This window comes from Rhipicephalus sanguineus, chromosome 3, assembly GCF_013339695.2.
Source record: "Rhipicephalus sanguineus isolate Rsan-2018 chromosome 3, BIME_Rsan_1.4, whole genome shotgun sequence".
Taxonomy (NCBI): Eukaryota; Metazoa; Arthropoda; class Arachnida; order Ixodida; family Ixodidae; genus Rhipicephalus; species Rhipicephalus sanguineus.
In genome coordinates, this window is record NC_051178.1 from 150,815,718 (window position 1) to 150,824,147 (window position 8,430).

An 8,430-nucleotide genomic window follows, 5' to 3' on the forward strand; every position below is an offset into this window, starting at 1 on the left:
GAGCAGTTTTGGTTATTTTTGCCGCGAGCTGCAAGTGTCGGCAGTGCGTTCTCAGCTGTTCGAAGACCATCATATGTCGCATATTTTTGTTACATACGTCGATGTCAGAGTTCCAAGGGTATTTTAGCGTGCACCTATACAAGCATGTGCATTTATTGCGCGTGTAGGTGCTGTTGCGATCTGCACGCAGGGTCAGCGGCACCTCTGAGCAGTTAGACGAATATTTGCGTGATGAGCACTTACGCGCGCTGAAGCGCGACATACAGTGCTTCTGAATTAGTCATAGTCAGTATTTAATTGCTTTTATACCCGGAGACTGGCTACCTTTTACTAAGTAACCTTTACTCTTCCGTATCACGCCGCCGTTAAAATGTATGTCGAAGGCGTCCACCAAGGTTAAGCACGATGTCCATTAATTCGCGAGTGACATGTCTCCCTTAAAATAAATAAAAGATAATACTGTTGCGCCTCTGTATTGCGAACGTCCGCGTGTAGTTGGCACTACTCCTGAAGAGATTGTGCAGTACCTATTAAAAAAAAAAAGGCATTATTGTATGCCTCAGTGAAACAGCTGTTCAGAAAATAAGGTGTCATTTTAATTAGGATATTTTTGTCACAGCACGACACAACTTGACTTTTTCGTGATTCATGATTACACATAGCACGAACATGAGTGCAGCAGATAAATAAAAACTGAAAAAAGTGGGTGCCATGTGCACTCCTACTACCTCGTGTACCTGTAGTTGATTTCAAATCTACAAATTATGCGACCATTGATAAATGATCAACCCATAAATGTTCGATCACAGTTGATCTGTTTCCGTTTACTGCCTGTCGCTTATTTGCACGATGTTTTGCAAGAATCATCGGTTAAACCCATCTAGCAATGCAAGCATTATGTGTAGCATGCAGTGGTTCTCAAGAAGGGAGGGGGGGGGGGTCAGCGAAGCCATTTCTGGGGGTCCACGAAACGCATCTTCGAACAAAAAGAAAATACGCCTTTTTTGAAGAAACAATATGTCCAATGACAGCGGCCCCCACTATTTTTTGTTTTGCTTCACCGCATAACGGTTATGCATTGCGGCGGAGCTGACTTATGCTTTCCATGTAATGGCTGTAAAGCTTTTACTGCAATTTTCTACCACATGTGCTTTTCCAGGCTTGCATATTTGAAGAGAAAGCGTAGTGAGAAACAGCTGAAATGTGGCGGCAGATCGCACAACTTAGTGACAAGCTGTTGAGATTGAATTGGCGTGGCACTTTAGTTTGACCGTTCTTTGCCACGGAGAAACGCAAGGCACCTATTTCACGCTGCATGTTGTGCTAATTTATAAGCCCTCACCCCCCCCCCCCTCCTTACTTCTCACTGCAAGGGGTCCCTCATCACTTCCACCAGTCCACAAGGGGTCTCCAAAACATCCATGGCTGAGAACCACGACCTATATATCAGAGCCTGAACAATTTCTTTTACATGTACAAGGACTTTTTTGTTTGAATGCATTACAAATTCTTAAAACTTCAAATGATACAATAAATGCTGGTTGTAGCACTTTATTAGAATCAAAACAATAACATTCACAATGTCAATGTAAATTATACATTTTCATCTACCACAGATCCTATGCTCATTAGTGAACAGATGAAACAACATACACAATGCAACCTGAGCACTAATTCACAGCAGTAAAATATTATGAAAGTATAGTTCGAAAATTCATCACAAAGCAAGACACATACACTTCGATATGCCAGTATGCAAGTACAATCCAATGAAATGGCATGCACTGCAGTGGCGTAGCCAGGGGGGCACACCGGGCCTCCCTCGCCCCCCCCCCCCTCGAAATTTTTTTTTGCTATGGCATACAGAGCCCGAAATGACAACTGAACACATCTGCCTGCCCGGCTCCCACTTCAAATCAAGGAGACGACCCCCCCCCCCCCCCCCCCCCCCCCCGGAAAAAAATTTCTGCCTATGCCCCTGATGCACAGAGAACTTGGTGTCTGCTTACACATGAAGGCAACTCGATAAGTAATAAAGGCTTGCAACACTTAGGCATGGTGGTGTACCATTTTTCTTGTATATTGCATTAGTTTGCCCTCAGGCATGAAAACATGTTACACATGATTGTGCAGTTCAATTTTTTGTATAAAGACCTGTGGTGTTGACCATAGATCCACCTGCCAAGGTTTGTAAACACAGTCGCCTTTATTCACATATTTTTAAGAAATAATGTAAATTTATAAGGTTAAGCATGGGAACATGGCATTATTTCGCAACCCTATTCACCCGTATTATTATGCATAGGTAGTAGACCAATGCTTACAATATTTACATGCCAGCTAGTGCCATCCAATTCGACCGGAAAATTGGTTCTTCATCACCTTCAACAGCTCAATTTATGGCTCGTGCAGAAGTACCACATTGAAAATTAATCCGAATACCGTGACAGGAAAGTTACCTCGGAGTTGGGCAATAACATGCTTTGAATTAAAAATTGCCCATCAATACTGGTGGTGGCTTGGCACATTAGAGCCAAGGACTGGACATGCCATGAGGTTGAATAAAAATTGAACAGGGAATAAATAATGGCTGTAAAACAGTCAAAACCATGCTCAGTAAATTAAATGCGTTAACATTCAGCATCTTTTCAAACCATGTAAAATTTTCAAATGCACACTGTTATTGGAAAGTTTGGACTCGGCACCGTGCATAACACAGTGCAGCAGTCCATGTGCTGACAATCCTAAATACAGAGAGATGTACAAGGTCATCAGTATAGTATACTGTAAGGCACAGGAGTGTTCACGGAAGAGACCGTCTTGTAGACAAACAGATGGGCCAGAACTGTTGCTGCTTTGCCAAAAGTGTTCAGTCTTCCTGAAAAAGATATCAAGCAAAGAAGTCCATTAAGCTTCCTGCATCCATACAAAATACCCACTTGACTTCTCTTACGACTTTTCCGAAAAAACACAAAAATACAAAATTAAGAAGCTGCCAAGTATTTTCTTGTGAGATGTGCAATGAGTGTGCAGCACACTTTCATTCTTGTAATATCTAGAAAGACACAGCATTATAATAAAGACGAGGCTCATTTGCTTGTCCATGTTTTCTGCCATGTTTTCATACACCTAGCAAGAGAACAAGGTACAATAGCTAGTGTGCAGTGTTGCTTGTTGTTTTGTGGAGGCAACTCCTAGTACAAAAATAATTCATTTATCCTCAAAACTTAGTGCAAGTTCTCCCTACGCTAGACGGGACAAAATATAGATATATAGTACTTATGAGGCATGCCACAGTGGACAGCCTCGATTTTTTAATTTACATTTAAATATCAAACTCTGTTTATGCCAAAGCAGCATCTAGATGTCTTTCTCACAGCACTTCGGACTAAACCAGCGGTGCACATAGCACCTGCCTGTAAGCACTGCACCATCCTGCTTCTGCCAACTATGAAATGCGTGCACACTGAAAATTTTCTATGCTGCTTACTGCTTGCTATTACCTTAAATCTCCCCTAGCCAACACAAACTAGACAACCAATTAATATAACTATCAAGTGGAAATGAATGTAAAAATTTTCCTAACAGTGATAACTTAAATCACAAGGCGCATGCAGCCCATCCTATGTTAGTCCTGTTGTGACTCACAACAGGACTAACATTTGTGTCGCAAATTTGTGAATGGTTTTGCAACTACCGAATACAAAAATAAAGTTAAATACCATAATAACAATGCGCTGGTGAGCTTCAATGTATATCGATGTACATGCCACTTCATTGTTAAGGTAACGCATCACAATACTGACCGTTTGAAGCAAAACGGGAATGCGAGCTAGTTGGCGGGTAATAGGCGAGGTTCAACTTTAGGTATATATTTTCTGCTGAAGCAATAAAGCTTTCAGTTGTGAGTAAGCGCTTGTGCTGTGCACTTTCTTGTCCTTGTCTTTCTTAGCACTGCCGTTACATAAGTACTGACCATTTCGCCAGGAACACTATGAATCCCTCACAGTACAGTCACTATCATGCCACAGGTGTCTATTATCGAGGCACTCCACTATAAGTTCAATATAGTGTTATAGGCGTGACAGAGTGCAGGTGCATATTCTGTATACTGTATCGGATGACTGAGATAAGAGCTACCATGAAATTGGACTCAAAATAGTGATACTCTCAATGTTTCCAATGTATCAATGACTTGCTTCATTAAACACAGGGATGCATTGCACAATTCAGAAATGGATTCTATTTGATCCCTCTGTCCTAACGAGATTGCTGCTACCAACCCAGGTTCTGTGAAGCATCCAGATGAGCTTCGAGAGTTCTTATCAAGCTGCTGGTGTCCACAGCTGCATAGCGTTGCATATGCCATCTTGAGCACCATCTGCAAAGAAAAAGAGAAATGTACAGATTTTTTGCAGTGACTCACTATTTCATGCTGCACTAAACAGCTGTAAAGCACACCAATACCCAATTCAGATAACCGGCATAAATTCAGTTAGACGTCCATGCATGAAACAATCTAACAATCTTTTAACTCTAAATTTATTATCCTAATGCACTCGAACACCAAGAACTAATTCAGTACATAATACAAAACTGGCAGGTAGATAAAGCGTTTTTTTTTTTTTTTTATCTCAGGGAAAACAGATTCCAGAGCTGTTTCACTGCTGCTCCTGTTTGATGTTAGCATTGAAAGTGCTGCTGTGCTTCTTATGCAAAAGTGAGCTTAGAGACAGACTTTACGAGGCACCATACTCTCCTGTTTTGTTCTTTTTCTGTAAAGTTTCTTTTGTATTATCCTTTATTCCTCGTACCCTCTTCCTTTGCACAGCATGGCCAGCCAGTTTAAGAAGTGGCTAACCTGCCTGTCTTCCCCATCTATTTCTTTCTTTCCTTCCTTCATTTTAAGTCTTGCAGCATTTACATATATACACATCAAGTTCAGTAGTGTAGTGTTGCCAACTGCACAAACATTCATAACCTACAGCCAACCTACAGCCAACATAACCTACAACAACAGCCAACCACAAATTTCACTGCCTGTGCAAGACTAGAAAGCAAGTACTTGCGGTTTCAAGTTCACTCCACACTTACAATTTCGTCAAAAACACAGCATTTGAGTTTCTGATAAATTAAGTTGTTTGCCGTGTATCATTCTAATGAAAGAGCTCCAAGCAAAGCACGATAAAGCACGGAGAAGGTGCACAACAGCACATCCTTTGAGAATTTGCGATAGAGTCATCTGGTGATCTGCGCGCCATTGTCTACTGCTTCTGGTGCTGCACTAAACACAATATTTACATTCATCAAGAAGCATGAAGGTAGGAAGCTTACATAAGACTTACAGAAGTAAACCATAAGAAATGACGAAAGGTGTTCTGTCCTTGCTGAACATTAGATTTTTAAAATGTGATAATGTTTAATGGCTGCTTAGCCTTGCTTCAAAGCTTCATAATAGTCTTATGAGAGTCACATTTTTTAAATGATTGTCCCTCTGCCATAAGTATTGCATTGAGCTGACTTGCACTGATGTGACTGAATAAGCCTGGCACACCTCACACATCTTGAACTCGATGAGAATATTCGCATGAAATCCAGGAGAGTTCAAGATGTCACTAATGTCACGAAATTGTCACTAATTAAGTGACAATATCGTAAAATGCGCGTGCTTCACCATAAACGCTGTCACTTAGCAGACAACTTTCACATAGTATGGCCATAATCATATCTCTGCAGCATAAATTATTCGATCCAGTCCAACCTAATGACGTAATTACCCTATGGTATGCTGTTTCTTTTTTTGTCTTAAAGACGAACAAAGTGCGCAATGCAAAATTGTTATCGAAAAGTATTCCCACTTACTAATATTAGGGAGTTTTGGAATAGCGTAAGCCAGGCCCGTAGCCACAGGGGAAGGGGGGGGGAGCGATATTCTGATGGAGGGGGGTGTTTTACCGAAAGTGAATTATGAAAATAGGCGTTTTTCTAAAAACGTGAAGGGCGCAACGAAGGGCTCCGGAAGTTTCGTCCATCTATTTTTCTTTAACGTGCACTGACAACGCAGAGTACACAGGCGTTTAGCGTTTCGCCTCCACCGAAATGCTACCGCCGCGGCCGAGATCGAAGCCGCGACTTCCGGGTCGGCAATCGAGCACCGCAACCAGGGGCGTAGCCAAGGGGGGGTTGGGGGGGTTCAACCCCCCCCCCCCGAAATTTTTCAGTTTTGCTTGCGTATATAGGCACGCACACATACAAACGCACGCACGAACATACATAAAGTATGGTTGAACCCCCTCCGAAAAAAATTTCTGGCTACGCCCCTGACCGCAACCATCGTACAACCGAGGCTGACAACTTCAACTGCACCAAATGAAAACAAAAGCTAGCCTTAATGCACACATGACGGAGTGATAACCGCGGTCTCTCGCTTGTTTATATTTTCTGAAAGCACGCTGCCGCACTCAGGCTTTATGGCAAGCAAAGAATTATATAGCACAAATTGTCTTCATTGAGGCGTACGCGCTCTTTGATAGACAGGCCGTGCGAAGCGTGTGCCTTCACAAAAGCTTTTAAACGCGCATCAGGCATCACACGTATATGCGCGTAATGCTTTTCCATTCTGCTTTTTATTGTGCTTTCCACGCGACACACTGTGCAGGACTACACACGTGAGCGACGCAAAACTGAGAACACAGAAACACCACTTACCGTTCGCATTTCCGACTGTGCCTAACCAGGTGCTGGCCGAACACGCATACACGAAGGTGCAAGCTCGCTTGAGTCTCCAGACCATCATGAAACCAACGCGAACACGCTCACAGTACGGGATGTTGCACTGCCGTCGCTAAATGCCGTTCACGTCCAGCGTTGAGATCACAGTCGCGCACACACAGGACACGGGCACGCACAGCCGACACAGCTGAGCGATTCGGAAACTTCGATGACCGGGCAACGGAAGAAAATGGCGAAGGCAGCGACGGGCGACGGCGAGACTTCGACTGTAGCACGCGCGCTTCTCCTCTCCTGGTGTGCGCGTCGGTGTGTGTGTTTTTTTTTAATTTGTCTTTCCTCGCTCGCACATGCGTCGTAAAGTTGCGCTATCGTATTTCTCTCTCGGCGCCTCATGTAACAGCCCTCCCGTTTAGCGGCCGCTTGAAGGAAGTCGCGTTTATATATCTTTTTTTTTTGACGCGAGAGCGTCAAGGAGCTCGTTGCGCAGAAATTCCGGTGTCGGCGGCGTCGGCGTCATTGGTTCTGAGCGAAAGAGCAGCGTTGGAACTTGGTCGTGAGCGAAAATTCGAGGTAGATGCAAAGAGAGAGAGAGGGCGTTTGCACTTTGGCTTTTCTTGCGGCACTGTGTACACGTCTCCAACGAGAAGCTAAGGCAAGCTAACGCGATTGAGAAGGCGATAGTGTGTGTGTGTGTGTGTGTGTGTGTGTGTGTGTGTGTGTGCGTGCGTGCGTGCGTGCGTGCGTGCGTGCGTGCGTGCGCGCGCGCGCGCGCGCGCATGCGTGTGTACGGATATCGCTGTCGCGTTTTAAAGGCGAAACGTAAGAGTCCCCCCCCCTTTTTTTTCTTTTTTTTTTTTCTCGGGCTTTCTGTCCACAGCATTTTATTGCGTACGCTGCAGCGTGCCTCCTCTAGTCAGTTTATAACTAGGACCTGACTCAGTGTGTGCGTACGTGTGAGTATAATCGCGTACATTTATAATCGCAGATTCTTTGTGCGTGTCAGCGGTTTTCGTCGCGATAAGTTGACGAGGAATGTATCGCCGTCACTTCATCGATTGAGCTACTGCCAAAGATCTTAGACTGCACGAACTTTTCTTTACAGCTCCATATATTTGGAGAGCTGCAAGACTAAAACAAGCTCTGAAACAAGCTCTTATATGGCAAGAGAGTAAAAGAACCTTTTACTCTCTCGTGAGATGCGGGAGTGAAACAGGCACTTTACTCTCTTTCGCCAGGAGGAGTGAAAGGCCTTTTCACTCCTCCTGGCAAAAGAGAGTAAAGCGCCTCCCTGAGAGAGAGTATAATGTGATCTGCGGGAGTAACACAGCTCTGTAACTCTCACTGCAGGAGTTTCAGTTTTTAGAGTGTATCAAGTTTACTCTCAGCCCGATCCTTCGCTTACCTTGGTACACTTGGTTTCATCCTATCTGTCATCGTCGGATGATATTCTGTATGCAAAGTGTCTTCGTGGCGAATCCCCAACTTCAAGATCAGTTAAAGAACTTTTTTTTTTCGCCCGTATCCAATCCTACCTCAAATCGTCACATTCTATACACGACGTAAATTTCTAGATGTCGAGTAAACTTACCGTTTCTCGCAACTTACACGACACAAAAACAACCTTGATTGGCTTATGCTTCATACAAAGGCCCATCGTAACTAGATTTGCGGTAAAGGCAGCACACGAAGACGCTGTCG

General features: G+C 43.7%; 1 long non-coding RNA gene across 1 annotated transcript; it reads right to left on the reverse strand.

Annotated features, from left to right (window-relative positions):
• Positions 1-1,959: 1,959 nt before the first annotated feature.
• LOC125757673 (uncharacterized) lies at positions 1,960-7,441 on the reverse strand. Its single transcript, XR_007415424.1, has 3 exons — positions 6,709-7,441; positions 4,284-4,381; positions 1,960-2,878 (listed from the first exon to the last, which is right to left on the reverse strand). It is a non-coding gene; the product is annotated as an uncharacterized LOC125757673 (long non-coding RNA).
• Positions 7,442-8,430: the final 989 nt, after the last annotated feature.